This window comes from Siphateles boraxobius, unplaced genomic scaffold (genome assembly GCF_051911475.1).
Source record: "Siphateles boraxobius isolate OS27281-9 unplaced genomic scaffold, OSU_SipBor_1 25, whole genome shotgun sequence".
NCBI lineage: Eukaryota > Metazoa > Chordata > Actinopteri > Cypriniformes > Leuciscidae > Siphateles > Siphateles boraxobius.
In genome coordinates this window covers 3,012,100-3,024,531 of record NW_027508866.1, presented here as the reverse complement: position 1 = coordinate 3,024,531, position 12,432 = coordinate 3,012,100, and the positions used below count along the sequence as shown (strand labels likewise).

General features: G+C 46.7%; 17 non-coding genes across 17 annotated transcripts; 10 read left to right on the top strand and 7 right to left on the bottom strand.

The window, feature by feature from the left end:
* Positions 1 to 568: 568 nt before the first annotated feature.
* trnar-ccg (transfer RNA arginine (anticodon CCG)) lies at positions 569 to 641 on the bottom strand. The gene has a single exon. It is a non-coding gene; the product is annotated as a tRNA-Arg (tRNA).
* Positions 642 to 801: 160 nt separating this feature from the next.
* On the top strand, positions 802 to 873 carry trnap-ugg (transfer RNA proline (anticodon UGG)). Its single transcript has one exon. It is a non-coding gene; the product is annotated as a tRNA-Pro (tRNA).
* A 305-nt stretch (positions 874 to 1,178) lies between these two features.
* trnap-cgg (transfer RNA proline (anticodon CGG)) lies at positions 1,179 to 1,279 on the top strand. Its single transcript has 2 exons — positions 1,179 to 1,214; positions 1,244 to 1,279. It is a non-coding gene; the product is annotated as a tRNA-Pro (tRNA).
* A 1,462-nt stretch (positions 1,280 to 2,741) lies between these two features.
* Positions 2,742 to 2,814, bottom strand: trnar-ccg (transfer RNA arginine (anticodon CCG)). Its single transcript has one exon. It is a non-coding gene; the product is annotated as a tRNA-Arg (tRNA).
* A 160-nt stretch (positions 2,815 to 2,974) lies between these two features.
* Positions 2,975 to 3,046, top strand: trnap-ugg (transfer RNA proline (anticodon UGG)). Its single transcript has one exon. It is a non-coding gene; the product is annotated as a tRNA-Pro (tRNA).
* A 318-nt stretch (positions 3,047 to 3,364) lies between these two features.
* Positions 3,365 to 3,436, top strand: trnap-cgg (transfer RNA proline (anticodon CGG)). Its single transcript has one exon. It is a non-coding gene; the product is annotated as a tRNA-Pro (tRNA).
* A 1,461-nt stretch (positions 3,437 to 4,897) lies between these two features.
* trnag-ccc (transfer RNA glycine (anticodon CCC)) lies at positions 4,898 to 4,970 on the bottom strand. The gene has a single exon. It is a non-coding gene; the product is annotated as a tRNA-Gly (tRNA).
* Positions 4,971 to 5,130: 160 nt separating this feature from the next.
* trnaq-uug (transfer RNA glutamine (anticodon UUG)) lies at positions 5,131 to 5,202 on the top strand. The gene has a single exon. It is a non-coding gene; the product is annotated as a tRNA-Gln (tRNA).
* Positions 5,203 to 6,303: 1,101 nt separating this feature from the next.
* Positions 6,304 to 6,376, bottom strand: trnar-ccg (transfer RNA arginine (anticodon CCG)). Its single transcript has one exon. It is a non-coding gene; the product is annotated as a tRNA-Arg (tRNA).
* A 160-nt stretch (positions 6,377 to 6,536) lies between these two features.
* Positions 6,537 to 6,608, top strand: trnap-ugg (transfer RNA proline (anticodon UGG)). The gene has a single exon. It is a non-coding gene; the product is annotated as a tRNA-Pro (tRNA).
* A 317-nt stretch (positions 6,609 to 6,925) lies between these two features.
* Positions 6,926 to 6,997, top strand: trnas-cga (transfer RNA serine (anticodon CGA)). The gene has a single exon. It is a non-coding gene; the product is annotated as a tRNA-Ser (tRNA).
* A 1,458-nt stretch (positions 6,998 to 8,455) lies between these two features.
* trnar-ccg (transfer RNA arginine (anticodon CCG)) lies at positions 8,456 to 8,528 on the bottom strand. Its single transcript has one exon. It is a non-coding gene; the product is annotated as a tRNA-Arg (tRNA).
* A 1,422-nt stretch (positions 8,529 to 9,950) lies between these two features.
* Positions 9,951 to 10,023, bottom strand: trnar-ccg (transfer RNA arginine (anticodon CCG)). Its single transcript has one exon. It is a non-coding gene; the product is annotated as a tRNA-Arg (tRNA).
* Positions 10,024 to 10,183: 160 nt separating this feature from the next.
* Positions 10,184 to 10,255, top strand: trnap-ugg (transfer RNA proline (anticodon UGG)). Its single transcript has one exon. It is a non-coding gene; the product is annotated as a tRNA-Pro (tRNA).
* Positions 10,256 to 10,573: 318 nt separating this feature from the next.
* On the top strand, positions 10,574 to 10,645 carry trnap-cgg (transfer RNA proline (anticodon CGG)). The gene has a single exon. It is a non-coding gene; the product is annotated as a tRNA-Pro (tRNA).
* A 1,460-nt stretch (positions 10,646 to 12,105) lies between these two features.
* Positions 12,106 to 12,178, bottom strand: trnap-cgg (transfer RNA proline (anticodon CGG)). Its single transcript has one exon. It is a non-coding gene; the product is annotated as a tRNA-Pro (tRNA).
* Positions 12,179 to 12,338: 160 nt separating this feature from the next.
* trnap-ugg (transfer RNA proline (anticodon UGG)) lies at positions 12,339 to 12,410 on the top strand. Its single transcript has one exon. It is a non-coding gene; the product is annotated as a tRNA-Pro (tRNA).
* The last annotated feature ends 22 nt before the right edge of the window (positions 12,411 to 12,432 follow it).

The following is a 12,432-nucleotide window of genomic DNA, read 5'->3' as shown; positions in this document are numbered from 1 at the left end:
CATCGGCTTAGAGCAAGCGCAACAAGCACGCCCTAGTAACAGCCTCCCTAGGTGGGAGGCTGATGCCTTTTAGTTCAAAGTCAAGCCTACGGCATAGCCTATATGCGGCTGTTTACATTTAGAGCCCGCCATTTCTGTTCCATGTGTTTTTCTCCAATTACACAGCCATTTTGGTTATATGGACAAAACAAACGTATCAATGATGTTTTTCGATGACTAGATTAATTTAAAGTTCATGACTCTTTCCCACCTGTTTTGTGTGTAGTCTGCCTCTCTGCTTTCGTACGCAAAGCCTTCGTCGTAGGTCCAGTGCAAAAGCAAGAAGTGGCCTTTTCCCCTTAGGCCACTGGGACTCTTGCGCACAGTGCTTTGTGTAATTTCAGCCTGAAAGGGCACATGCACGGGCAGGCAAGAATGATTCACTGACAGTCTGACGCACACAAAACCCCACCACAGCTATCAGAAGTTTGTCCGTTCTATGCTAACTCAGATCTTCCGGTCATTATTGCTTTGAACAAACCATCCTTGAATTTGTCAAACATCCAACTTAAATATAGCCCATTAAAGACAACCCAGGTGGGACTTGAACTCACAATCTCCAGCTCCGGAGGCTGATGCCTTATCCATTAGGCCACTGGGCCTTGTCTGGAGTTCTTTTTCCTTTGATCAGTAATTTGGCTTGAAGGGGTTTCTAACGCTCAAACAGCTACACTTTCGTATCTCGACGCCAGGTCGTGTTCCGTCTTTGAGATGGGCTTCACTGAATTTGTGGCGCCCTCCCGAAAGACTTAATGTAAAAGAGGCTCGTTGGTCTAGGGGTATGATTCTCGCTTTGGGTGCGAGAGGTCCCGGGTTCAAATCCCGGACGAGCCCGGGGATTTCAGACCAAGCAGCTAGAGCAACAAGGTTGGATCCTTCCTTTTGCAGCACTGAGCCAAACTCAAAACTGTCATGTTTTTGAAACCCTTACTACTGCTTGTGTTCATCTGTACTACAACACAGTCAGATGACAAGCGTTTATTTCCTGCACAGAATGTACTCTGAATCGCTGCCTGCCAGAGAGTACGGCTCCCTAACGACAAACGCTCTTATTAAAACTAGTCCCTGCTCATTCTGTTTGAGGCCAGCGTTCAGTGACTGTACAAGTGTACGCAAGTAGCCCCATCCAGCGTCAGGCAGGCTCGTTGGTCTAGTGGTATGATTCTCGCTTCGGGTGCTAGAGATCCCGGCTTCAAATCCCGGGTGCGAGAGGTCCCGGGTTCAAATCCCGGACGAGCCCAGCAGTTTCAGAACAAGCAGCCAGTCAGATGACAAGCGTTTATTTCCAGCACAGAATGTACTCTGAATCGCTGCCTGCCAGAGAGTACGGCTCCCTAACGACAAACGCTCTTATTAAAACTAGTCCCTGCTCATTCTGTTTGAGGCCAGCGTTTGGTGACTGTACAAGTGTACGCAAGTAGCCCCATCCAGCGTCAGGCAGGCTCGTTGGTCTAGTGGTATGATTCTCGCTTCGGGTGCTAGAGATCCCAGCTTCAAATCCCGGACGAGCCCTCTCACCTTTAGTATGAGTTCAAGGGTTCTCTGACTCTGTATGCAATTGCATGTGATACCACAGGATTTTTTTTTTCTTTTTTTAAGCTGGGTGATAAAACAAATCGTGCACTTCTTGGTGTATGAAAGGCATTGTTTTCCCTTAGAAGTTGACAGAGAAGAAAGCTCATTCTGACGGAGAAGAAAGCTCATTCAGAAGCTCAAGCCCGCTTGAATGAGTCAGTCAGAAACTAGACTTGCTGAAGTTCTCTCTGGAGCTGAGACTCAGTGAGTTGCCCAAAAATCACCCGAAGGGCAATCTGATTATGGAGGAGTTAGCCATGTTGTCCTCCCCACCTCTCAGCCCCCGCCAAAGCATTTACTTTTCTTTATCAACAACTTCATAGTCTGGCCATTTACTGCAACCCACATAGTACTTGACGTCACGTTCTGCAGCATCAGAGGCTGATGCTTTGGCAAAATTGAACTTTTTTCGCAGGTCTGTAGATGCTGTAGTGGGATTCAAAGCATTTTAAATCGCTCTTAACTGAATTACCGTGGCTCTTTTGCAGAAACGCTAAACACGGGTATACTTGTTGTTCTGTGGAGTTTCTTTGAACAACTTTTCATTGACTTTTTGCAGCATCGGCTTAGAGCAAGCGCAACAAGCACGCCCTAGTAACAGCCTCCCTAGGTGGGAGGCTGATGCCTTTTAGTTCAAAGTCAAGCCTACGGCATAGCCTATATGCGGCTGTTTACATTTAGAGCCCGCCATTTCTGTTCCATGTGTTTTTCTCCAATTACACAGCCATTTTGGTTATATGGACAAAACAAACGTATCAAAGATGTTTTTCGATGACTAGATTAATTTAAAGTTCATGACTCTTTCCCACCTGTTTTGTGTGTAGTCTGCCTCTCTGCTTTCGTACGCAAAGCCTTCGTCGTAGGTCCAGTGCAAAAGCAAGAAGTGGCCTTTTCCCCTTAGGCCACTGGGCCTCTTGCGCACAGTGCTTTGTGTAATTTCAGCCTGAAAGGGCACATGCACGGGCAGGCAAGAATGATTCACTGACAGTCTGACGCACACAAAACCCCACCACAGCTATCCGAAGTTTGTCCGTTCTATGCTAACTCAGATCTTGCGGTCATTATTGCTTTGAACAAACCATCCTTGAATTTGTCGAACATCCAACTTAAATATAGCCCATTAAAGACGACCCAGGTGGGACTTGAACTCACAATCTCCAGCTCCGGAGGCTGATGCCTTATCCATTAGGCCACTGGGCCTTGTCTGGAGTTCTTTTTCCTTTGATCAGTAATTTGGCTTCAAGGGGTTTCTAACGCTCAAACAGCTACACTTTCGTATCTCGACGCCAGGTCGTGTTCCGTCTTTGAGATGGGCTTCACTGAATTTTTGGCGCCCTCCCGAAAGATTTAATGTAAAAGAGGCTCGTTGGTCTAGGGGTATGATTCTCGCTTTGGGTGCGAGAGGTCCCGGGTTCAAATCCCGGACGAGCCCGGGGATTTCAGACCAAGCAGCTAGAGCAACAAGGTTGGATCCTTCCTTTTGCAGCACTGCGCCAAACTCAAAACTGTCATGTTTTTGAAACCCTTACTACTGCTTGTGTTCATCTGTACTATAACATAGCCAAGATTCAGCCAGATGACAAGCGCTTATTTCCTTGCACAGAACGAACTCAGAATCGCTGCCTGCCAGGGAGTGTGGCTCCCTAACGACAAACGCTTTCTATTAAAACTAGTGCCTTCCCATTCTGTAAGAGGCCAGCATTCAGTGACTCTACAACTGTACGCAAGTAGCCGAATCTATTGTCAGTCAGGCTCGTTGGTCTAGGGGTATGATTCTCGCTTCGGGTGCGAGAGGTCCCGGGTTCAAATCCCGGACGAGCCCAGCAGTTTCAGAACAAGCAGCCAGTCAGATGACAAGCGTTTATTTCCTGCACAGAATGTACTCTGAATCGCTGCCTGCCAGAGAGTACGGCTCCCTAACGACAAACGCTCTTATTAAAACTAGTCCCTGCTCATTCTGTTTGAGGCCAGCGTTCGGTGACTGTACAAGTGTACGCAAGTAGCCCCATCCAGCGTCAGGCAGGCTCGTTGGTCTAGTGGTATGATTCTCGCTTCGGGTGCTAGAGATCCCGGCTTCAAATCCCGGACGAGCCCTCTCACCTTTAGTATGAGTTCAAGGGTTCTCTGACTCTGTATGCAATTGCATGTGATACCACAGGATTTTTTTTTCTTTTTTTAAGCTGGGTGATAAAACAAATTGTGCTCTTCTTGGTGTATGAAAGGCATTGTTTTCCCTTAGAAGTTGACAGAGAAGAAAGCTCATTCTGACGGAGAAGAAAGCTCATTCAGAAGCTCAAGCCCGCTTGAATGAGTCAGTCAGAAACTAGACTTGCTGAAGTTCTCTCTGGAGCTGAGACTCAGTGAGTTGCCCAAAAATCACCCGAAGGGCAATCTGATTATGGAGGAGTTAGCCATGTTGTCCTCCCCACCTCTCAGCCCTTGCCAAAGCATTTACTTTTCTTTATCAACAACTTCATAGTCTGGCCATTTACTGCAACCCACATAGTACTTGACGTCACGTTCTGCAGCATCAGAGGCTGATGCTTTGGCAAAATTGAACTTTTTTCGCAGGTCTGTAGATGCTGTAGTGGGATTCAAAGCATTTTAAATCGCTCTTAACTGAATTACCGTGGCTCTTTTGCAGAAACGCTAAACACGGGTATACTTGTTGTTCTGTGGAGTTTCTTTGAATAACTTTTCATTGACTTTTTGCAGCAACGGCTTAGAGCAAGCGCAACAAGCACGCCCTAGTAACAGCCTCCCTAGGTGGGAGGCTGATGCCTTTTAGTTCAAAGTCAAGCCTACGGCATAGCCTATATGCGGCTGTTTACATTTAGAGCCCGCCATTTCTGTTCCATGTGTTTTTCTCCAATTACACAGCCATTTTGGTTATATGGACAAAACAAACGTATCAATGATGTTTTTCGATGACTAGATTAATTTAAAGTTCATGACTCTTTCCCACCTGTTTTGTGTGTAGTCTGCCTCTCTGCTTTCGTACGCAAAGCCTTCGTCGTAGGTCCAGTGCAAAAGCAAGAAGTGGCCTTTTCCCCTTAGGCCACTGGGCCTCTTGCGCACAGTGCTTTGTGTAATTTCAGCCTGAAAGGGCACATGCACGGGCAGGCAAGAATGATTCACTGACAGTCTGACGCACACAAAACCCCACCACAGCTATCCGAAGTTTGTCCGTTCTATGCTAACTCAGATCTTGCGGTCATTATTGCTTTGAACAAACCTTCCTTGAATTTGTCGAACATCCAACTTAAATATAGCCCATTAAAGACGACCCAGGTGGGACTTGAACTCACAATCTCCAGCTCGGGAGGCTGATGCCTTATCCATTAGGCCACTGGGCCTTGTCTGGAGTTCTTTTTCCTTTGATCAGTAATTTGGCTTCAAGGGGTTTCTAACGCTCAAACAGCTACACTTTCGTATCTCGACGCCAGGTCGTGTTCCGTCTTTGAGATGGGCTTCACTGAATTTGTGGCGCCCTCCCGAAAGACTTAATGTAAAAGAGGCTCGTTGGTCTAGGGGTATGATTCTTGCTTTTGGTGCGAGAGGTCCCGGGTTCAAATCCCGGACGAGCCCGGGGATTTCAGACCAAGCAGCTAGAGCAACAAGGTTGGATCCTTCCTTTTGCAGCACTGAGCTAAACTCAAAACTGTCATGTTTTTGAAACCCTTACTACTGCTTGTGTTCATCTGTACTACAACACAGTCAGATGACAAGCGTTTATTTCCTGCACAGAATGTACTCTGAATCGCTGCCTGCCAGAGAGTACGGCTCCCTAACGACAAACGCTCTTATTAAAACTAGTCCCTGCTCATTCTGTTTGAGGCCAGCGTTCAGTGACTGTACAAGTGTACGCAAGTAGCCCCATCCAGCGTCAGGCAGGCTCGTTGGTCTAGTGGTATGATTCTCGCTTCGGGTGCTAGAGATCCCGGCTTCGCTTTGGCAAAATTGAACTTTTTTCGCAGGTCTGTAGATGCTGTAGTGGGATTCAAAGCATTTTAAATCGCTCTCAACTGAATTACCGTGGCTCTTTTGCAGAAACGCTAAGCACGGGTATACTTGTTGTTCTGTGGAGTTTCTTTGAACAACTTTTCATTGACTTTTTGCAGCATCGGCTTAGAGCAAGCGCAACAAGCACGCCCTAGTAACAGCCTCCCTAGGTGGGAGGCTGATGCCTTTTAGTTCAAAGTCAAGCCTACGGCATAGCCTATATGCGGCTGTTTACATTTACAGCCCGCCATTTCTGTTCCATGTGTTTTTCTCCAATTACACAGCCATTTTGGTTATATGGACAAAACAAACGTATCAATGATGTTTTTCGATGACTAGATTAATTTAAAGTTCATGACTCTTTCCCACCTGTTTTGTGTGTAGTCTGCCTCTCTGCTTTCGTACGCAAAGCCTTCGTCGTAGGTCCAGTGCAAAAGCAAGAAGTGGCCTTTTCCCCTTAGGCCACTGGGCCTCTTGCGCACAGTGCTTTGTGTAATTTCAGCCTGAAAGGGCACATGCACGGGCAGGCAAGAATGATTCACTGACAGTCTGACGCACACAAAACCCCACCACAGCTATCCGAAGTTTGTCCAGTCTATGCTAACTCAGATCTTGCGGTCATTATTGCTTTGAACAAACCATCCTTGAATTTGTCGAACATCCAACTTAAATATAGCCCATTAAAGACGACCCAGGTGGGACTTGAACTCACATTCTCCAGCTCCGGAGGCTGATGCCTTATCCATTAGGCCACTGGGCCTTGTCTGGAGTTCTTTTACCTTTGATCAGTAATTTGGCTTCAAGGGGTTTCTAACGCTCAAACAGCTACACTTTCGTATCTCGACGCCAGGTCGTGTTCCGTCTTTGAGATGGGCTTCACTGAATTTGTGACGCCCTCCCGAAAGACTTAATGTAAAAGAGGCTCGTTGGTCTAGGGGTATGATTCTCGCTGTGGGTGCGAGAGGTCCCGGGTTCAAATCCCGGACGAGCCCGGGGATTTCAGACCAAGCAGCTAGAGCAACAAGGTTGGATCCTTCCTTTTGCAGCACTGAGCCAAACTCAAAACTGTCATGTTTTGAAACCCTTACTACTGCTTGTGTTCATCTGTACTACAACATAGCCAAGATTCAGCCAGATGACAAGCGCTTATTTCCTTGCACAGAACGAACTCAGAATCGCTGCCTGCCAGGGAGTGTGGCTCCCTAACGACAAACGCTTTCTATTAAAACTAGTGCCTTCCCATTCTGTAAGAGGCCAGCATTCAGTGACTCTACAAGTGTACGCAAGTAGCCGAATCTATTGTCAGTCAGGCACGTTGGTCTAGGGGTATGATTCTCGCTTCGAGTGCGAGAGGTCCCGGGTTCAAATCCCGGACGAGCCCAGCAGTTTCAGAACAAGCAGCCAGTCAGATGACAAGCGTTTATTTCCTGCACAGAATGTACTCTGAATCGCTGCCTGCCAGAGAGTACGGCTCCCTAACGACAAACGCTCTTATTAAAACTAGTCCCTGCTCATTCTGTTTGAGGCCAGCGTTCGGTGACTGTACAAGTGTACGCAAGTAGCCCCATCCAGCGTCAGGCAGGCTCGTTGGTCTAGTGGTATGATTCTCGCTTCGGGTGCTAGAGATCCCGGCTTCAAATCCCGGGCGAGCCCTCTCACCTTTAGTATGAGTTCAAGGGTTCTCTGACTCTGTATGCAATTGCATGTGATACCACAGGATTTATTTTTTCTTTTTTTAAGCTGGGTGATAAAACAAATTGTGCTCTTCTTGGTGTATGAAAGGCATTGTTTTCCCTTAGAAGTTGACAGAGAAGAAAGCTCATTCTGACAGAGAAGAATCATCAGAAGCTCAAGCCCGCTTGAATGAGTCAGTCAGAAACTAGACTTGCTGAAGTTCTCTCTGGAGCTGAGACTCAGTGAGTTGCCCAAAAATCACCCGAAGGGCAATCTGATTATGGAGGAGTTAGCCATGTTGTCCTCCCCACCTCTCAGCCCCCGCCAAAGCATTTACTTTTCTTTATCAACAACTTCAAAGTCTGGCCATTTACTGCAACCCACATAGTACTTGACGTCACGTTCTGCAGCATCAGAGGCTGATGCTTTGGCAGAATTGAACTTTTTTCGCAGGTCTGTAGATGCTGTAGTGGGATTCAAAGCATTTTAAATCGCTCTTAACTGAATTACTGTGGCTCTTTTGCAGAAACGCTAAGCACGGGTATACTTGTTGTTCTGTGGAGTTTCTTTGAACAACTTTTCATTGACTTTTTGCAGCATCGGCTTAGAGCAAGCGCAACAAGCACGCCCTAGTAACAGCCTCCCTAGGTGGGAGGCTGATGCCTTTTAGTTCAAAGTCAAGCCTACGGCATAGCCTATATGCGGCTGTTTACATTTAGAGCCCGCCATTTCTGTTCCATGTGTTTTTCTCCAATTACACAGCCATTTTGGTTATATGGACAAAACAAACGTATCAATGATGTTTTTCGATGACTAGATTAATTTAAAGTTCATGACTCTTTCCCACCTGTTTTGTGTGTAGTCTGCCTCTCTGCTTTCGTACGCAAAGCCTTCGTCGTAGGTCCAGTGCAAAAGCAAGAAGTGGCCTTTTCCCCTTAGGCCACTGGGCCTCTTGCGCACAGTGCTTTGTGTAATTTCAGCCTGAAAGGGCACATGCACAGGCAGGCAAGAATGATTCACTGACAGTCTGACGCACACAAAACCCCACCACAGCTATCCGAAGTTTGTCCGTTCTATGCTAACTCAGATCTTGCGGTCATTATTGCTTTGAACAAACCATCCTTGAATTTGTCAAACATCCAACTTAAATATAGCCCATTAAAGACGACCCAGGTGGGACTTGAACTCACAATCTCCAGCTCCGGAGGCTGATGCCTTATCCATTAGGCCACTGGGCCTTGTCTGGAGTTCTTTTTCCTTTGATCAGTAATTTGGCTTCAAGGGGTTTCTAACGCTCAAACAGCTACACTTTCGTATCTCGACGCCAGGTCGTGTTCCGTCTTTGAGATGGGCTTCACTGAATTTGTGGCGCCCTCCCGAAAGACTAAATGTAAAAGAGGCTCGTTGGTCTAGTGGTATGATTCTCGCTTCGGGTGCTAGAGATCCCGGCTTCAAATCCCGGACGAGCCCTCTCACCTTTAGTATGAGTTCAAGGGTTCTCTGACTCTGTATGCAATTGCATGTGATACCACAGGATTTTTTTTTTCTTTTTTTAAGCTGGGTGATAAAACAAATTGTGCTCTTCTTGGTGTATGAAAGGCATTGTTTTCCCTTAGAAGTTGACAGAGAAGAAAGCTCATTCTGACGGAGAAGAAAGCTCATTCAGAAGCTCAAGCCCGCTTGAATGAGTCAGTCAGAAACTAGACTTGCTGAAGTTCTCTCTGGAGCTGAGACTCAGTGAGTTGCCCAAAAATCACCCGAAGGGCAATCTGATTATGGAGGAGTTAGCCATGTTGTCCTCCCCACCTCTCAGCCCCCGCCAAAGCATTTACTTTTCTTTATCAACAACTTCATAGTCTGGCCATTTACTGCAACCCACATAGTACTTGACGTCACGTTCTGCAGCATCAGAGGCTGATGCTTTGGCAAAATTGAACTTTTTTCGCAGGTCTGTAGATGCTGTAGTGGAATTCAAAGCATTTTAAATCGCTCTTAACTGAATTACCGTGGCTCTTTTGCAGAAACGCTAAGCACGGGTATACTTGTTGTTCTGTGGAGTTTCTTTGAACAACTTTTCATTGACTTTTTGCAGCATCGGCTTAGAGCAAGCGCAACAAGCACGCCCTAGTAACAGCCTACCTAGGTGGAGGGCTGATGCCTTTTAGTTCAAAGTCAAGCCTACGGCATAGCCTATATGCGGCTGTTTACATTTAGAGCCCGCCATTTCTGTTACATGTGTTTTTCTCCAATTACACAGCCATTTTGGTTATATGGACAAAACAAACGTATCAATGATGTTTTTCGATGACTAGATTAATTTAAAGTTCATGACTCTTTCCCACCTGTTTTGTGTGTAGTCTGCCTCTCTGCTTTCGTACGCAAAGCCTTCGTCGTAGGTCCAATGCAAAAGCAAGAAGTGGCCTTTTCCCCTTAGGCCACTGGGCCTCTTGCGCACAGTGCTTTGTGTAATTTCAGCCTGAAAGGGCACATGCACAGGCAGGCAAGAATGATTCACTGACAGTCTGACGCACACAAAACCCCACCACAGCTATCCGAAGTTTGTCCGTTCTATGCTAACTCAGATCTTGCGGTCATTATTGCTTTGAACAAACCATCCTTGAATTTGTCGAACATCCAACTTGAATATAGCCCATTAAAGACGACCCAGGTGGGACTTGAACTCACAATCTCCAGCTCCGGAGGCTGATGCCTTATCCATTAGGCCACTGGGCCTTGTCTGGAGTTCTTTTTCCTTTGATCAGTAATTTGGCTTGAAGGGGTTTCTAACGCTCAAACAGCTACACTTTCGTATCTCGACGCCAGGTCGTGTTCCGTCTTTGAGATGGGCTTCACTGAATTTGTGGCGCCCTCCCGAAAGACTTAATGTAAAAGAGGCTCGTTGGTCTAGGGGTATGATTCTCGCTTTGGGTGCGAGAGGTCCCGGGTTCAAATCCCGGACGAGCCCGGGGATTTCAGACCAAGCAGCTAGAGCAACAAGGTTGGATCCTTCCTTTTGCAGCACTGAGCCAAACTCAAAACTGTCATGTTTTTGAAACCCTTACTACTGCTTGTGTTCATCTGTACTACAACATAGCCAAGATTCAGCCAGATGACAAGCGCTTATATCCTTGCACAGAACGAACTCAGAATCGCTGCCTGCCAGGGAGTGTGGCTCCCTAACGACAAAAGCTTTCTATTAAAACTAGTGCCTTCCCATTCTGTAAGAGGCCAGCATTCAGTGACTCTACAAGTGTACGCAAGTAGCCGAATCTATTGTCAGTCAGGCTCGTTGGTCCAGGGGTATGATTCTCGCTTCGGGTGCGAGAGGTCCCGGGTTCAAATCCCGGATGAGCCCAGCAGTTTCAGAACAAGCAGCCAGTCAGATGACAAGCGTTTATTTCCTGCACAGAATGTACTCTGAATTGCTGCCTGCCAGAGAGTACGGCTCCCTAACGACAAACGCTCTTATTAAAACTAGTCCCTGCTCATTCTGTTTGAGGCCAGCGTTCGGTGACTGTACAAGTGTACGCAAGTAGCCCCATCCAGCATCAGGCAGGCTCGTTGGTCTAGTGGTATGATTCTCGCTTCGGGTGCTAGAGATCCCGGCTTCAAATCCCGGGTGAGCCCTCTCACCTTTAGTATGAGTTCAAGGGTTCTCTGACTCTGTATGCAATTGCATGTGATACCACAGGATTTTTTTTTCTTTTTTTAAGCTGGGTGATAAAACAAATTGTGCTCTTCTTGGTGTATGAAAGGCATTGTTTTCCCTTAGAAGTTGACAGAGAAGAAAGCTCATTCTGACGGAGAAGAAAGCTCATTCAGAAGCTCAAGCCCGCTTGAATGAGTCAGTCAGAAACTAGACTTGCTGAAGTTCTCTCTGGAGCTGAGACTCAGTGAGTTGCCCAAAAATCACCCGAAGGGCAATCTGATTATGGAGGAGTTAGCCATGTTGTCCTCCCCACCTCTCAGCCCCCGCCAAAGCATTTACTTTTCTTTATCAACAACTTCAAAGTCTGGCCATTTACTGCAACCCACATAGTACTTGACGTCACGTTCTGCAGCATCAGAGGCTGATGCTTTGGCAAAATTGAACTTTTTCCGCAGGTCTGTAGATGCTGTAGTGGGATTCAAAGCATTTTAAATCGCTCTTAACTGAATTACCGTGGCTCTTTTGCAGAAACGCTAAGCACGGGTATACTTGTTGTTCTGTGGAGTTTCTTTGAACAACTTTTCATTGACTTTTTGCAGCATCGGCTTAGAGCAAGCGCAACAAGCACGCCCTAGTAACAGCCTCCCTAGGTGGGAGGCTGATGCCTTTTAGTTCAAAGTCAAGCCTACGGCATAGCCTATATGCGGCTGTTTACATTTAGAGCCCGCCATTTCTGTTCCATGTGTTTTTCTCCAATTACACAGCCATTTTGGTTATATGGACAAAACAAACGTATCAATGATGTTTTTCGATGACTAGATTAATTTAAAGTTCATGACTCTTTCCCACCTGTTTTGTGTGTAGTCTGCCTCTCTGCTTTCGTACGCAAAGCCTTCGTCGTAGGTCCAGTGCAAAAGCAAGAAGTGGCCTTTTCCCCTTAGGCCACTGGGCCTCTTGCGCACAGTGCTTTGTGTAATTTCAGCCTGAAAGGGCACATGCACGGGCAGGCAAGAATGATTCACTGACAGTCTGACGCACACAAAACCCCACCACAGCTATCCGAAGTTTGTCCGTTCTATGCTAACTCAGATCTTGCGGTCATTATTGCTTTGAACAAACCATCCTTGAATTTGTCGAACATCCAACTTAAATATAGCCCATTAAAGCAACCCAGGTGGGACTTGAACTCACAATCTCCAGCTCCCGAGGCTGATGCCTTATCCATTAGGCCACTGGGCCTTGTCTGGAGTTCTTTTTCCTTTGATCAGTAATTTGGCTTCAAAGGGTTTCTAACGCTCAAACAGCTACACTTTCGTATCTCGACGCCAGGTCGTGTTCCGTCTTTGAGATGGGCTTCACTGAATTTGTGGCGCCCTCCCGAAAGACTTAATGTAAAAGAGGCTCGTTGGTCTAGGGGTATGATTCTCGCTTTGGGTGCGAGAGGTCCCGGGTTCAAATCCCGGACGAGCCCGGGGATTTCAGACCAAGCAGCT